The sequence below is a fragment of the Amaranthus tricolor genome, chromosome 4 (genome assembly GCF_026212465.1).
Source record: "Amaranthus tricolor cultivar Red isolate AtriRed21 chromosome 4, ASM2621246v1, whole genome shotgun sequence".
Taxonomy (NCBI): domain Eukaryota; kingdom Viridiplantae; phylum Streptophyta; class Magnoliopsida; order Caryophyllales; family Amaranthaceae; genus Amaranthus; species Amaranthus tricolor.
In genome coordinates, this window is record NC_080050.1 from 16,087,606 (window position 1) to 16,105,830 (window position 18,225).

General features: G+C 33.5%; 1 long non-coding RNA gene across 3 annotated transcripts; it reads left to right on the top strand.

The window, feature by feature from the left end:
- The first annotated feature begins 9,425 nt into the window (after positions 1-9,425).
- On the top strand, positions 9,426-15,662 carry LOC130811493 (uncharacterized). Of its 3 annotated transcripts, XR_009041176.1 has the most exons (5): positions 9,426-9,728; positions 9,809-9,919; positions 10,582-10,925; positions 13,462-13,550; positions 15,410-15,662. It is a non-coding gene; the product is annotated as an uncharacterized LOC130811493 (long non-coding RNA). The 3 variants fall into 3 exon arrangements; XR_009041175.1 differs by lacking the exons at positions 13,462-13,550; positions 15,410-15,662 and having other exon boundaries at positions 9,439-9,728; positions 10,582-10,621; positions 10,709-13,422; XR_009041174.1 differs by lacking the exons at positions 13,462-13,550; positions 15,410-15,662 and having other exon boundaries at positions 9,443-9,728; positions 10,582-13,421.
- Positions 15,663-18,225: the final 2,563 nt, after the last annotated feature.

Sequence of the window (18,225 nt, forward strand, 5' to 3'; positions counted from 1 at the left end):
GGCAAGAGCAAATATTATTGAGGAGGTTGTTCCCATAGTAGACCCAAACCCAGTGTTACTAATAAATTTCGATGAGTTGGATTTCGAGGAGGATCCGGAAGAGGACCCGGAGGAGGACCCCGATGAGGACCCAGAAGAAGAATCTGAGGAGAATTTTGAGGAAAATTTCGATGAGGAACAGGGAGAATTATGGAGGAAGATTCCTTAGGAGTGGTAGAAGAACCTTATGAGGATAACTTGGGAGATAGTTATAATGCTGATGGAGAAGGGGGAATAGCTGATAGAGATGATATTATGAGTGAGGAGGAAAGTGAAATCATTATGTGGGAGGAAAGACCACCTGAACCAATAATTGTAGAACATTCTGATTCCGTAGGGCGACTTACTATGAGTGATTCCTTATCTGTAGGAACCCCTTCTGATTCTGATAGCACGTCTAGTGATAACTCTGGTGATGCTGATTTTGACCCTGATCGATACATGGAGGATCAGGACCGTCTGGATGCGTCGCCTTTATTTGCCTGATTGTTTCTACTTTATTTGATTATGCATGTGTACGAGTTCATATGTCTGGTTCCTTAGTAAAAATAAATTGCGAACAATTTTGTTGGTTGAATGATTTGGTTGTTTACTTCGGACTTTTATAGTACTTGAACAGTGGTTATGTGGGATTTTATACCCCAGTATATCTTTTTAGATTGGAACAATATGGTATTACTGTTTTGAATTCGATTTTCGTTTTTTTAAAAGTTTAAACATTAGTAGGTAGAATCGATTAAGTATTGTATCTATGGAAAAATGTGAAGATTTGATATGGCCTCATTGTTCAAATTCCTTTACCTTTTAGGACCATTACCTTGTTTTTTTTAGAGCAATAATAGTATGAGTTTTTCCTTAACCACAAACGCTGTAGAAATGTATTTACATACCTCGTTTAACTTAATGCAGTATACCTGCCAACATGCCACCCTTTTTGAAAAGGTCCGTGCCAAGAGGAAACTCTGACCGTGTGCTTCGAAACTTAGTTAAGGCCCTAGCTGGCGCAAGGAATCCGAGACAGAAATCCTTGGAGGAAAAGGCTTCATCAATTAGTAAGAGAATAGCCCAGTGTAAACCCTCGACTTATAATGGAAAAGGTGAACTTTCTATGTTGGATAACTGGCTGACAGAATTTGATAAACTTTTTAGTGTGGTGAGATGTCCTGCCGAGCTCATGGTGGACCAAGCCGCGTTTTTCCTAGTGGAAGACGCTGATTATTGGTGGACACATAGTAAGATAAGGTTGATATCAGAAAACGATGGTGACTTAAGCTGGGAAGGTTTTAAGGGGGCGTTAAGGGACCAATTCTATCCGCCTCATGTGAGAAAGGACAAATCAAATGAGTTTGCTAGGTTCGAAATGGGAAACTTAACGGTGGATGAATATTATCAGAAATTTATAGAATACCTGAAGTTTTAAACTAAAAACGTCCAAACTGAGGGAAAGAAAATTCAGCGTTGTGAATTAGGTCTATCGTATGAGATTCAAAAGCACATTGAGACTGATAGATATGATACTTTAGACCAGCTATACAAGAGAGCTGCGCAGATTGGAAATGTTATTAGGAAAGAAAAAGAGAAGATGAGCCATAGCGGGGAAAAGAGTAAAGAACCCATGCTTCAGAATGATATGAATGGGAGTAATCAAGTCCAAAATCAATTTAAGAAGCACAAACCGTTTGGAGGCTTCCAGGAAAAAGGTTTCCATTCTGGTCAGAACAGCAAGAGTGGGGGAAATTCGAGACTAGAGACTAGAATGCAGAAGCCTTTGTATGATCGCAATGGGAAGGAAAGAATTTATAATTGTAGGAGATGCTAGAAGAATCACCCAGGAAGGGATTGCCGGGGTGCGTTAGTGGACTGTTCTTACTGTGGTAAGCCGGGCCATAGAATGTATGAGTGTTATACTCGCATGGGACAACAAGAGCTGCAAGGGGGAAGTCATAGAGGCTTCCAATAACAACGTCTCAATAACGGATGGAGTGGTAATGAAGCTGGAATGGGGAACCACAATGGTGGTAGTCTTGGCCGAAACTTGGGAGGTGCCTCAAACCCTTGGTTTCAAGGAAATCACTCTGGTGTCTAGCAACGACAGAGGAATGCTAGAAATGAGAATTTCTTTTCAAGCCAACGCGGTAATCAAGGAGGTGTTACTACTTCTACTTAGAATGATGGCAGACTTTCAGCGGTTAACTCGAGGGAAGCAGCGCAGGCGTCGTATGTGGTCATAGGTACGTTTTGTATTAATACAAAGTCCGTTAAAGTACTTTTTGATTCTGGTGCATCGTGCTCGTTTGTTTCAAAGTCTAGAGTTAAGGACTTAAAATTGGAAAACCCCCGAGGAAACATCTTTTTCAGTCGCTACTCCTTCTGGGGAGATTTTTCATTGTAATACGCTGTTCCGTGAAGTGCCGGTTAAGATAGGAAAAGTAAAATTTCCAAGTGATTTATTTTCTCTAGAAATGGATGATTTAAATGTAATACTTGGGATGGATTGGCTAAGTAGATATAAGGCGATAATAGATTGTGAAGAACAGTCAGTGACTTTAAGTGGACCCAGGGGGGGAGAAGGTTAAATATAGGAGTCTTCCTAAGGGACCGAGGATAAAAATCGTATCGTCATTGAAGGTCAGGAAGTTAATCAAGCAAGGGCAACCGTGGTTTTTGTGTAGTATAAGTAAGGTGAAGGAGCGGGAGGTACGACTTGAGAATATTCCGATGGTCTGTGATTTTAAGGATGTTTTCCAGAAGAACTTCCTGGTATGCCGCCAATAAGGGACGTGGACTTTTCGATTGACTTAATCCCTGGGACATGGACAATTTCAAAAGATCCTTACCGAATGGCCTCAAGGGAGATGAAAGAATTGAAAGTCCAATTGGAGGAGTTGTTGGAGAAGGGTTATATAAGACCCAGTGTGTCGCCCTGGGGAGCCCCTGTGTTGTTTGTAAGGAAAAAGGACGGAAAGATGCGTCTCTGCATTGATTATAGAGAACTTAATAAGGTCACTGTTAAGAATAAGTACCCTTTACCATGGATCGATGATCTTTTTGATCAGTTGCAAGGGGCAGGAGTCTTTTCCAAGATTGATCTGCGGTCAGGGTATCATCAGTTACGTATTAAAGAGGAGGATATTAGTAAATCAGCTTTTAGAACCAGATATGGACACTTCAAATTCATCGTGATGCCTTTTGGGTTGACCAACGCACCGGCGGCGGTTATGGGATTGATGAATTGGGTTTTCAACTCATATCTCGATAAGTGTGTGGTGGTGTTCATTGATGATATTTTGGTGTATTCTAAGAGCCCAGAAGAACATCGAGAACATTTAAAGATAGTCTTGCAGATTCTGCGAGAGAATCAGTTGTATGCTAAGTTTTAGAAGTGTGAATTTTGGTTAGAGCAAGTGGCTTTTCTAGGTCACATTGTTTCTAAGGAAGGAATTTCCGTTGATCCAGCAAAAGTAGCAGCTGTTCGGGATTGGTCTACACCTCGGAATGTTACAGATATTCGAAGTTTCTTAGGATTAACAGGGTACTATCGTCGTTTTGTGAAGGATTTTTCTCGTATCGCTCGTTCGCTAACATCCTTGATGAAGAAGGAGAAGAAGTTCGAATGGACTGAGGAGTGTAAGAAAGCATTTCAGTTGTTGAAGGAGAAGTTAACTACAGCCCCAGTGTTGACCTTACCTGATCCATCTTTGGAATATTCCGTCTACAGTGATGCTTCCAAACATGGATTAAGTTGTGTTTTAATGCAAGATAGGAAAGTGGTGGCGTATGCTTCGCGTCAACTAAGGACTCATGAGGTGAATTATCCAACATATGACTTGGAATTAGCGGCTGTGGTTTTCGCATTGAAAATCTGGCGACATTATCTTTATGGTGTCAAATGCAAGATCTTCACGGACCATAAAAGCTTGCAATTTTTGTTCACTCAATCTGAGTTGAATTTGCGCCAACGACGTTGGTTAGAGCTTATCAGTGATTATGACTTGGAGATTGCCTATCACGAAGGCCGTGCGAATGTAGTCGCTGATGCTTTGAGCAGAAAATCGAGGCATTCAGTCTCAGCATTAATAACCTCTGAGGAGTTGTGTAAGGAGTTTGGGAGAATGAACTTGGAGATAATCCAAGAAGGGGAATTGGAAGCCAAGTTGAGTGCATTTCCCATTCAACCTACCTTTTTCAAAGAGATTATGGCTAAGCAACTGGAAGACCCAAAGTTCATTAAACTTCGGGAGCAGATCAGTGAAGGAAGAGCTGAAGGTTTTACAATTCATGCGGACGGTAGTCTTCGTTTTAAAGGACGGTGGTGTGTACCGGATGGGTGTGACTCCTTGAAGGAAAAATTATTGAATGAAGCCCATCATTCTAGATACTCGGTTCATCCTGGTGGAGATAAGATGTATCAAGATTTAAAATGCATGTTTTGGTGGTCAGGTATGAAAAAGAATATTGCAGATTTTGTTTCCAAGTGTTTAACGTGTCAAAAGGTTAAGAGTGAACATCAAAGACCAGCTGGGTTACTGCAACCTCTAGAAGTTTCGGTATGGAAGTGGGGTGACATTTCTATGGATTTCGTTTTAGGTTTGCCACGAACTAAGGCTGGTAATGATACTCTTTGGGTTATTGTGGATAGGCTTACTAAGTCTGCAAGGTTTATTCCGATGAACTGTAAGTGGGATATGGAACAACTTGCTCGTGCCTACATTAGATACGTTGTTTGATATCACGGGATACCTCGTACTATTGTCTCCGATCGTGATACTCGATACTTGTCACATTTCTGGAAATCATTACAACAGGCTTCGGGAACCACTCTTCTTTATAGTACGTCTTTTCACCCTATGACTAATGGTCAAACTAAACGTGTCAATCAAATACTAGAGGACATGTTGAGAGTAATAGCCATGGAATGGCAAGGTTCATGGGATGAACATTTGGATTTAGTAGATTTCTCTTATAATAACAGTTATCAGGCAACGATTCAAATGGCTCCGTTCGAAGCACTTTATGGTCGTAAGTGCCGTAGTCCTGTATGTTGGGATGATTTTACTGAATCTGTCACCTTAGGACCTGATATGCTTGTTCAAATGACTGAGAAAGTAAAGTTAATTCGCGAGAAAATGAAGGCAGCCCAGGATAGACAAAAATCATACGCTGATCTCCGACGTCGACCTGATGAACACGAAGTAGGCGACAAAGTTCTACTCCGTGTGTCTCTGATGAAAGGTGTGGTTCGTTTTGGTGCTCGTGGGAAGTTAAGCCCACGTTTCATTGGTCCCTATGATATCGTGGAAAGGATTGGGAAGTTAGCTTACCGGTTAGCGTTGCCTAATGCGCTAGGTAAGGTTCATGACGTTTTTCATATCTCCAGCTAAAACGTTATGTTGCGGCTTCTTCACATGTCTTAGACCCGGAGCCGTTAGAGCTTGATGAGAGCCTAACCTATGAAGAACAACCTGTTCAAATTTTAGATAGAAAGGTTCGTAGTACTCGACGAAAGGATGTTGCAATGGTTAAGGTTCTATGGTCAAATCATCGGTCACAAGAGGCGACATGGGAAACAGAAGCTTCCATGCGAGAGAAGTATCCGTACCTTTTCCCTCAGGTTAGTAAGTTACGGGGACGTGACCTTTTAAGAGGGCTAGAAGGCAATAGGATTTTCGTGCGATTCATGTTTTTGGGTTATTTTGTGTATGTGTGCGTTGTTTTGTGTAGGTGTGCATAGGTGATTAATATATTTTTTTATTTATTTCGTTCTACTTGTTTTGTGATTATGTGTGTAATTTTCGTGTTATGATAAGTTGTGGTTTTGGGGTCAAAACCCTTTTAAGGAGGGTAGTCTGTAACACCCTAATATTTTTTCCCGATATTTTTTTTTCCCCGATAAATTTAATAGTTTACTAGTAATATTATTATTATTATTATTCTTTTTAGAAGAGTGTATTTTTATTTGTTATTGGGTTAGACCATGAGATTTCAACTCTTTAAGGCAATTAAAACCATTTTAAGCCCAAACCTTTTTCCCTAACCTATCTTTCTTTTCAAAAAGGAAAAAAAATAAAAGAGGGAAATGGCAAGGTTTTGGCCGGCCATATGGGGTTTTGGTGGGATTTTGTAACTCCTATTTGGGTAATTGAAAGGTTAAGGCAATTAGCACATATAATAAATCTCACATATTTCCTTAATTATTTTCTTACCTTGTATCCTTTCATTTCAAAAACATTTGCAAGAAAACTCACTCAAACTCCTCCTACCACACACCTAGTATCATCATCCTTCATCAATTGGTGTTTTGTGCTTTTGCAAATTGTGAGTAAAATTCTGAATCTAATTTTATTTTTAAGTTTTAATTTAAATTTCTATGATTATTATATGTGTTATCTTATAATTTATGATTAGTTTATGATTTAAAATTCATGTATAAAAGTGTGAAGTACTTTTCTATCTAAATTAATGTATGGTTTTTAGGGTTTTAGATATGTATATATATGTGTGTGAAGCATTTTTTTGATGGATGATTGTAAAGTATGAATATTTAAAATGGATGCTCATAGAAAAATGTATGTGGTGTTAGAAATTTATTTTATTGTTTAATAGGAGGAATTTATAATGTTGTTAGAGATATATATATATATATATATATATATATATATATATATATATATATATATATATATATATATATATATATATATATATATATATATATATATATATATATATATATATATATATATACATATACATATACACACACACACACACACACACACACACATATATATATATATATATATATATATATATATATATATATATATATATATATATATATATATATATATATATATATATATATATATATATATATATATACATATATATATATATATATATATATATATATATATACATATATATATATATATATATATATATATATATATATAATTTATATATATATATATATATATATATATATATATATATATATATATATATATATATATATATATATATATATATATATATATATATATATATATATATATATATATATATATATATATATATATGTGTGTGTGTGTGTGTGTGTGTGTGTGTGTGTGTGTGTGTGTGTGTGTGTGTGTGTGTGTGTGTGTGTACATTTGTATAAAAAGAATTATTGTTGAGGGATGAAAATTAATCTCATAGATGGTCATGAAAATTATGTAAATATTGTCGTTTAGATTTAATAGGAAATAAAGCATTGAAATTTGTATGTATTTGTAAAAAAAAAGACAAAATCCCGTAGGTTTTGAAAATGGTGAAAAAAAGGGTGTTTTTGAAACATTTTTGGCTTTGAAATTAGGTTAAAAATACTTACACTATGTTAAAAATTATGGAAATTGGTACCCGGGGGTTTTGATGCCTTACGGACGCAACGTTGAAGTCAGATTTTCCGTTTGACAGTTTTATATTGTGTTTCTGGACAGATTATGTATGCTGTCCTGTTTTGTGCGTTTATCATGTTATAGTATATGATGAATGTTCATGATGTGTGTGGTATTCTAGGTGTGGTTGTAATTGTATGTGTGTGTGTTATGGTTGATTTGAGGAAAGTGTGTATGTGTGCTTATTTCCTGAATACGATTGAACCTTGTAGGAAGTTGATTCGTGACCGGGAATTGAATAGGACGCTTGAGAGTTGGTTATGTACACGCAGCGAAGTTCGCATTTAGTCCGATGTATCATATAATAATGGTAAACAAAAGTAAAGTTTGGATATATAGTATGAATAATGTTATCTTTCCGAATAAATAATTTGATACATTGTTTGGATAAGCAGAGGTAGTATGACCTCACTAACCTTAAAGTGGACGTAGTATGACGTCAATTAGTGGAAATGAATTACTCGCGGTATATGGGGTCATTATGAGCCACCGCGGGGGTATGCATACTTAACCATAGGCACCGAAGTAAGGCGAGTGTCTATGGTAGAGACTTGCTTAGGGGTTAGCTTCCCCTAATGTAATGTCTCACTTATGGAGATTGGAGTTGTATCGGCAGTATGGCTGGATAGTACAGCAGTATGGCTGACTAACCCTTACATGAAATTGATTATTCTTTATTAGCGTGATCGAAGCGTATTTTTTTTCTGAAACTGACAACTATTAAATTAAATCTATCTCTTGTTGTAATTAATCAATTGGTATGCGACGTTGCTGACGTGTACTTTTGGTCTTAAGGACCCTGCGATGATGTTATTTCCTTTCGGGGCGATGACTAGCAGTAAGTTAAGTTGCAGGTCTAGGGAGTGAGGATTGAACTTGGAGAAATAAATCGTTAAGATACAGAAGTTTTGATAAGAATTCGAATAAAGTTTAAAGAATATTTGGTGTTATGAGGCGATTTCGTTCTCAAGTTGTAATAAGTAGATTTAATTTTACATACTTATCCGCTGCTAAAAATTTCTTATATCTAGTAGTTTGTAATGACACTAATAGAACTCGATCCGCAGGCTTTCCTTGATTTCAAATCCGTTTTATAACTGCCTTCTAACATTCCGGTTTAACTCGGACTTTCTTTACCTTTCTTAAATATAAAAAAAAAAGAAAAAGGGCGTCTTCTCTTTTCAAACAAATCCGAGTTTTTCCGAGATGTTACACATACTTACTGGATATGCTGATGCAGGATATCTATTTGATCCACATATGGCCAAGTCACAAACTGGATATGTATTTACATATGCAGGAATCGCAATATCTTGGAAATCAACAAATCAAACTCTAGCGGCTACATCCTCAAATCATGCAGAACTTATAGCTTTATATGAAGCCAATCGAGAGTGTGTATGGTTGAGATCCATGATCGGCAAACTTCAAGAAGATTGTGGTTTAAATGATACAACTAGGGCACCAACTATAATTTATGAAAATAATGATGCATGTGTCAACCAAGTCAGAGAAGGATACATCAAGGAGACAAAACAAAACACTTGTCATCCAAATTATTCTTTGCACATGATCTGCAGAAAGATGTCTAAGAAATTCAATCTTGTGAAAACCCCGCTTATTTATTCACAAAGTCACTTCCGTCAAAGCAATTCGAGTATTTGATACGCAAGATTGGGATGTGCCGATTTAAAGACATATGTTAGCTTCAGGGGGAGAATATATGCTCACTTTATTTATTTAATAAGGCAGTTTTAGGACTATGAATGTCATAATAAAATTCCCACATATATGTAATGCATTCATGGGGAGTATTACAATTGATTTGACAACTCATTTGAATGCATTGAGTTGTATAATCCTATCTTCTTTAATAGTAACTTACTTATACTTTTACTTGTATCTTGCACTATATATATGTGCATCATCTTGTATTACTAAGTACAAAAAAAAGAGACAGATATATAAGTTTTTCGATCCTTTATACTACTTTTCTTTTTATATTCTACCATTTTTTTAACAAAATCCGTTTTTTTTCGGCCACTGAAATAATTTAGGTTTAGGCGCCATTGTCATTGAAATGAAATTTCATTCAGCGCCTTGTTGCTTGCTGCCATTTCGATCAGCGCCTTCTTGCTTGCTTAATCAAATCCGCTGGTTATAGAGATCTTGGTGCTTAATCAAAATACTCGATACAATCTGGTTCGTTCTTGGTTATAGAGATCTTCAGTCTGCCACAGAAATCTGCAGGTTCGCTCTTCAGTCTTGACATTTTAATCAAATCTGTTGGTTCGCTCTTCAGTCTTGACATTTTAATCAAATCTGCACAGATTTGATTGCTGCTGGTTCGTTCAAAGCAGCTTGTTCGTTCAGCGCCTTCTTGGTTCGTTCAAAGCTGCTGGTTCGTGCTTGGTTCGTTCTTGCCATTTCGATCAGCCACGGTATGGTGTTGATTGCTGCCATTTGTTGTTGGTTCATTTCGATTAGCCAATTTAATTAGGTTCATTCTTGCTTGTTTGTTCATTCATTCATTCGTTCTCATTCGTTTGTTTATCAGGATCGCTTGCATTGAAATGTAGAATTTTTGGTTTAAATTGAAAAGTATATATGATTCTATGTGTTGGTTTAAGTTATATGCCCACGAAGTGTTTGATAAAATGCCCCAAAGATTATTGCTTATAAGTTATATGTTGTTTCTTGCCATCCTGATCATACTATTGTTCTTTTTATTTACATTTTTCCTAAATCAAGTATCCTTGCTATGATGCATCATATACAACCAAGTTATTTATTCTACTAGTTTCATGGATTATATAGTTGTGTCAATGTATGTTCTTCTTCCCTTTTTGGGGACGCTTGTAAGGTTGTATTTTTTCCGAGTGATGTTTGGAGTAATTACACCACTTGCCAGCAAGCAACCTATATCAATTAAGAGGCAAATGACAGGCTTCCGTTGTAACTCTCAAGTTATGAGGGATTGTAATGCTTGTCCTTGCCACATTACATTAGTTTACTCGACATTGTATTGTGTTTCATGTCCGTATAGGTATTTGCAGTAAACATAAATGAGTTCTGTTTTTATCATCTTGGTTCATCTTTGCAGGTTATTGAGGAGTGGACAACTCATATTAGATCAAGTAAAGGTATCAATATACTTCATACATAAGGTATCAATTTTAATTTATCAATTTCTACTTTGGTGTTGTCTAATATTCATTTTCGTGAATTAGGGTTCATGTTTGAAGGTAACTGAATCAGTAGATGGCAGCAATTTAGGGTTCAATTCATTGACGCTTTCTCCTAAAAACTTCAATTCATTTCTTGCTGCTATTTCCTTCAAAATTTCATGCTCAGCTAATTACATTCCTCACATCGTAGTTTTCTCATTTCCAGCCAAATCAAACAATTGAACAAAAATGTAACAGAATCGTCCTTAATCACCATTGTGTAAGTTTTCTTCCTCCTTTCTTGTGATTCCTCTGCTCTTTAATTGTCAGGGTTCTTTTTTCTTAAACAACAATTGTTCTTCATAAGACCACTTTTAGTTTCTAGTTGCAATTGGGAAAAGGATGAAATTTAGATTATGTTGATTCCTCATTTCGGAAATTTGAGATTTGAAAATGCTTTGGAGTCTTCCTTCTCTTTAATGGATGATTATAATAGTGACGGTATGTATCTGGCTGCAATTCAAACAAGTTTTTAATTTTTGTATTTTGTGTTAATTTGGGATTAATTTTTGGTTTTGAATATTTGTTAATTGTTTTATGTTTATGCTAATAGCAATTGAACTTGTTTATTTCATATGATTAGATTTTTCTAGAAGTATGGAGATATTTTGAATCTTAACTAAAAATAGGAAAGAGGATTTAAATTAAGCTAAAATATAGGAATTTAATTTAAATTATATTTACACGGTTTTATTATTTAAATTATTAGATTTTAAATACTTTAAATGAGCATTAACGTGGCGGCTTATCAAAGATATGAAATAGCTAAAAATAGTATCCAAAAACGTGTTTGAAAAAAGTTTCAAATGAAGCGTCAGTTTTACTTAAGGCTCAAGCTTTTGAAGACTGACCCAGATTAAAATAAGACTAACGAGATTATAGGATGAAGCTTCCTTGTTTTTCAAGATTATGTTGAGGCGTGACACACATATATATGAGGCTTCATTCAAGAATTAAGACTGCAACACTTCTCCTAATTTTCTCTCTTGTATTAAGATCTAGTATTCATAAAGTGTTGTAAAACTTAGTTCATCTAACTCTTTCATTTGTAATAGATTTTAGAGTTAAAAAGAGTTAAAACGTTTGATTATAATTACGCCTAAGCTTTGAATGTTTGTTAAAGTATTCAATTTGTTTTTTGTATTGTGAAATTGAAATTTGTACTTTTATTAAGGGAACATGTAAGACATTCTTTAAAGGAAAGAACGTGGTGAGAGAAGATAAAGATATCTTCTAAGCTGTCTTAAAGTACATTAATAAAAGGCATTTAATCCTACGGGTTGTAAAATAACCCATAGACGGGGAGTAAGCTATTAATAGCTAAACCTCCTGAAACAGTCGTATTATTAATAATATTTTATTAGTCGTTTTTAGCGCCTAAATTTTTTTATATATTTGTTCATTACTAATTAAAATTTAATTAGTGATGGTAGTAATTTGAAAAATTTCTACGATGATAGAAACTTGTCAACTCGTAACGTAGTTATGAAGTGTAAGAAGTAACGTAAACTTTGGTGGTAAAACATAAAGTTGAGTAACTACCTATAATGTTTTTGGATAATTATAATACTTATTTGAAAACGTTATTTACCCATGTTGACAATAAATTAAATATATCATAAACATATACAAGTGATTTTTAAACATGAAGTTTATGTTACATAACTTGTTACATGTATAATAATTTTTACCCAAACCTTAAACTATCTTAGATAAACTTTTCCTACACTATAATAGAATAAATAAATCAATTTGAGGACAAAGATCACCTCCCAACAACTAAAACCAACCAGCTATAGGTACCTCATTTTCCTCCATTGCATGCTTTTTATTCACTTACACACATAAGCTAAATGTTCTATCCAAGACATCCTCTTGTCAATGTTGGACATCATTACATGCATGCAAAGACCAAATACAAGAGCCAAAGAATATGATTTATTTTGTAGAAAATCAATCACTCCATCATCTTCATTTCACTCATAAATTGTCACTTAATACACTCACAAACTCATTCAAACAACTTACCTCAAATACCTCTACAAGTCTTATATGTTTTCTGTTTCAAAATCTCACTAAAACCACTTGATAAACACCCATTTGAGAGCATAATAGTTGTTGTCCAAATTAATAAAATTATTAAATACTCCTCAAGGTATTCATATAAACACATACAAGACCATCTCTAATTACCTCCAACAAAAACACTTTTATTTCCTTACAAAAACACTTATGAAAAGACTATTTATATGAAGTTTATGAAAATAAAAACTTCATAAAAACATTATTCATTTTATTATACTCCATCCATATCACTTTGGAGAATTCTTACAAGGTATTATAAATTCAAGTTTACAAACTTTGTTTTTACAACTTATACTAGAACAAGTACATATAAAAATGATTTTTGTATGAAATCTTTCTCATAAATCAAGTATGTTATAAAGATATATTTTGTGACTAAAAAGAGGAAAAATCATCACTTGTATAAATCTATAAAAGTTGGAAACTAAGAAAATGTATTTCCGCAAACTTATAAATTTTCTTACTTTAAGGATTTAAGTAAAATTATGGGACTTAATTAAGTATATTTCTCAACATAATAGTATACTCCAAATATGTTAAAATTATCACAAGAATTAGTTTAATAACTCATATTAAGGAAAGTTAAGTGCATGTTAGAAATCCAAAATTTTTATTGATTTTTGAATCAATGCAATATGTTTAGTTGAAGATTTTGAAATTGGGACTTGAAGGGCAAAGATCCGAAGTTGGAACCACTTCTAAGAACGCGTAGGAGCTTACGTGAGAGCTTACGGAATAATTAAAAAGGCTTGAAGTCGAGGTATGTCACATGAGGTGATTTTTAAAGGATTTAAGAACAAGTTGGAAAAGTTTGTGTATAAAATTGTTTTTAAAACTAAAATTCCTAAAGAGGAGTTCTTAAATCTGGAAAAATGATGCAAAAATGATGATTTTGAGTGTGGAATAATTTATTACATTTATTATTATTGTGGGTATCATGCATATTGATTTTATAAATTGTTGTATGTTTAAAGGCATATTTAACACTATTTTGTGAAAGTTATTGTGATGGAAATGATTATATGAATTTTGAAAATATTTGAAATTTATTTTAAAAGAAATTTCCAGTAGCTATATGTTAAGAAAATCTCTTGGATACTTTTTGTTGAAATTATTCATTAAATTGATATTTAATGGATTTTAAGGTGTTAAATACTCTTATTATAAAACATGGTATTAGATAAACTCTTGATCATCAAAACTAATTAATAAAACCATATTATAATGTCTCTAACAAGATTTGGCCAGAATATATTTAGTTTGGAATTTTTCATGATTTTTGAGTAATTTTTACTCGGTTATTAAACATGTCATATGACTTCTAGAACTTTGGTATAATTTTATTAAGCTAATTATTAATTATTTACTAATTTATCAAATTAATAGAAAATGTTTATTTAATAAAAGGTGTAATATCGTTAATTAACTTTGGGTAAAATAGACCTATATAAAAAATTTATAGTTATATTGATAACCTACTGCCTCATAATATAAAATAAGTTTAATATGGATGGTTTATAAATTTTACGGATTTAAGACATCATTTAAATAACGGTAAATACCTAAATCATCGAAAATAATCGTAAGATCGTTATAAATTCACATAACCAATTATAACCTGATGGGACAACCTTAAATTCATTTTAAATAAGGTATTACAATGACTTCATTAATTTGGGCCTTGTTGGAGAATTGATATGTATTTTGTAAATCAATTATCGATTTTATTACTTGCAAAATTATCTCGTATTTAAGAAAATAGTGTTTTGTGAAATCTTCTGTCATAATGATTTTATAGACTTATGAATTATATTCTAGTTGTTTTGAATGAATTTCAAAACTCTTTTAAGTTATGTTAACTTTAAGAAGGATTGAAACGAAACATTTCAGTGGTTTGCTTGAAAAATCGTATTAAACTTTAATCACTTTTTGTTACGATGCATTTCCATACATGCTAGTGATGCCCCAATATAATACGAAGGTTATGTTTGATGATATGAGTATGCTAAGCATGTTTTACCCATGTGAGAAATATTATGATTTGATTTTGCTAAGTCACAAATAAAGTATGTTTTGCTATGTTGAAAATAAAAGGTGTTTATCATATGGAAAAAGTTGATATTTTTGACTTTCAAATGCTATTGAAGTTACAAGATATATATATTGCATACAAAAATGTTTTAGCCTAAATGGCGGCTACATATGCCACAGCAAATGTTGTGTGCATGATTAAACGGCTCACAAATGCGGAGCGCGTATTGTTCACAATACCATTTTGTTACACTTGCCGGACATGTCGCGGACGGTAGACTGACTATCAAACAAGTCACAAGATGACTCACAGAGTACCCATGCAAACTTATGATATGAGTTTTAAATTGATTTGGATTCATTGTGATCTTATGATTTATGATGAAAAATGAGAATTTGAAATGACTATAGACACATTGAACTAGGTTTGAATGATAATAAGATTTTCAGATGAAAAAGCATATTTGAACATGAATTTAGTCAAATAAAAAGGTTTTCATAACTTGTTTTACGAACACTAGTGTGTTTATACTTAGCGTTTTTTCTGATACTATGTTTTGTATGTTTTTCCAATGGTTTTGTTTTTAGAGTAAACTCATATGTCACCTCGACGGAGAATGGATATGCGAGCGGAAGATGAACCCGAGTTGGAGTATGACTCCCCTTTTATTTAGATCTCTTTATTGTATTTGAGAGACTATTAGTTTAGTTGTTTAGGTTTGGACTATTTTAAGGATGTAATTTAAACTTTGGACTTATTTTGATTTGGTTGTAATTTTCCTTTATTTTGGACAGTTAAGACTTCTGTTATATTGCATTGGTTTAACTAACCCCTTAATTGTGTTGGCAAAATTAAGCTTCCACTTGATTAATACTAAATTCCAGTTAGTGTTTGCTTTCATAATTCGAGTCGGTTACAATGGTATCAGAGCCAAGGCTTCAGACGCTTGTCTAAAATATTAGGAAACTTGGAGAACTAGTTTAGCTTAGAGAAGTTAAAGTTCGGAAAAACTTATAGAAGTCATTAGGAAATGAACTGATAATTTAAGGATTATCAGTAAAAAAAGGATTTAAGTTGTAAGTTTAACTGAAATCAGATTATTGACTAAGTACCGTTAGTAAACTAGGTGCCTTAAAGGTTCCTTGTAAGCAAGTCATGATCTAATTATATGGCTAAGTTTACTAAGCATGATGGTAAATTAAGTTGATGGTAAAGTCGTCATTAAAAGTGTTGAAACTATTAAACAAGTTATCCAATGGCATGGAAATTGATTAAGCTAGTAAGCTACTAATTCAATAAGAGTTAAGAAAGAGTGCTATTGAAACAACCCAAACTAGCGTAAACAATATAATAATATTGTCTACAAAGCACAGCGTAAGACTTATAGAAGTCTGGACTGAATCCGACCTGTGGCTTGATAGCCATAGCAACAAATATCAGAGTATTTAAAAACTTTACATAACTGTAATACAATTACTTATAACCCAGTTATAAACTAAGTCAATACATTATAAAATATCTAATTTTTTAAAAGACATGATTTGTCAAAATATCATTATACGTTAACCTTCCGAAAACGATGTCCTCGCTATCGCAACACATGACACATAAATGAGCAGCACATCCATCCGCACTAAAGATGGCAACCTGAAAGTGGATCGATCCCCTGTAAGCAATAGGCCCTATAAAAAAACTGTCAACAATTGCATTGTTGAGTAATCCAACAAACTACTACATTTGTACACAAGTCATTAACAAACGTCTCCAATCAAATTCCTTGTTCACTTGGTAACCATTTATAAACATTATTTTATCCAAATCAAAACTCTTTTAAAAAGATCGTTTGGTATCGACATAAATACGGCTATGAACCTTTAGTTCATAACGAATCAAAACACGGCTATAACTTTACAAGTTAATATCGTAAATCAAAACTCTTTTAAAAGATCGTTTGGTATCGACATAAATACGGCTATGAACCTTTAGTTCATAATGAATCAAAACACGGCTATAACTATACAAGTTAATCAAAAATCTTTTAAAAGACCGTTTGGTATCGACATAAATACGGCTATGAACCTTTAATTCATAACGAATCAAAACACGGCTATAACTTTACAAGTTAATAGTGTAAATCAAAACTCTTTTAAAAGACCATTTGGTATCGACATAAATACGGCTATGAACCTTTAGTTCATAACGAATCAAAACACGGCTATAACTTTACAAGTTAATAGTGTAAATAAAAACTCTTTTAAAAGATCGTTTGGTATCGACATAAATATTGCTATGAACCTTTAGTTCATAATGAATCAAAACACGGCTATAACTTTACAAGTTAATAGCGAAACAATACGACAAATGACAAATATGATATCATTTGCGAAACAAACAAAACTTTATGTACCAAACGTATTTATTCAAAACTCATATTAAATCAATAATTTAACAGCACTTTAAAACGTGGGAATATATGGACCGTCAGGAAGTAGGCTTGATCTAAATCTTGAGAACACGGGTGCTCATCATCACCGAAAATACGGTTCTTGCAAGAACGAAACGGGATCGGGGGCTCGAGACCGATTCGAATAACCATTACCTATTATCAAGCTATAGGATTTCAAAATAATCCGGATATAAATATCCGTTGTCAATTCCCAAAAACGGAAATTTTTCAATGTCGAACATTTCAATATAAAACAAAACAATAATTCAATTGATTTTCTTTGAAATCAACAATCATACCTCATCTTCATAATACAATATTTCAAGACTCGTATTTTATAAGTTAGTAACATACAAAACATGCTTTTGTAATCTCTTTAAATAAATACAATATTTAAAAGCTCATATATAAAAACATATGAACATTCAAAACATAACTTAATCAAGGACTAGGAGCAAGGTCAAACAAAGTCAAAATCCACAGTTTCAAACACCAAACGATTTTGCTCAAATACCAATAGTAGTAATGCCACACCTTATAAAACATAACTTGAACTTTGAAATACTTGAATTGTATTTAAAAGATAAGATAGTAGTTTTCTTGTAGGTTGCCTTTCTACGCCATGAACAACAATCAATTAGACCTGATCAAACATCGGGCGGGGTCGGGCCGGCAGGGAAAAAACAGCCATTGATGCGGGCCGGGCCGAAGTGCTGGCCTAAAAGTTCCTACCCAAATCCGTAACATGCGGGCTTGCGGGCCTATGTTATATATTATTTATACATAATTAAAAACACAAATTACAAATAATTGAAATAAACGAATACAATTGTTACGTATTATACATAATTTAAAACACAAATTACAAATAATTGAAATTTTCCAACACAAACCATGGGTAACTAGAAATACTCCAATTATTTTATAATAAGAAACACAAGCCATTGCAATTTGAAG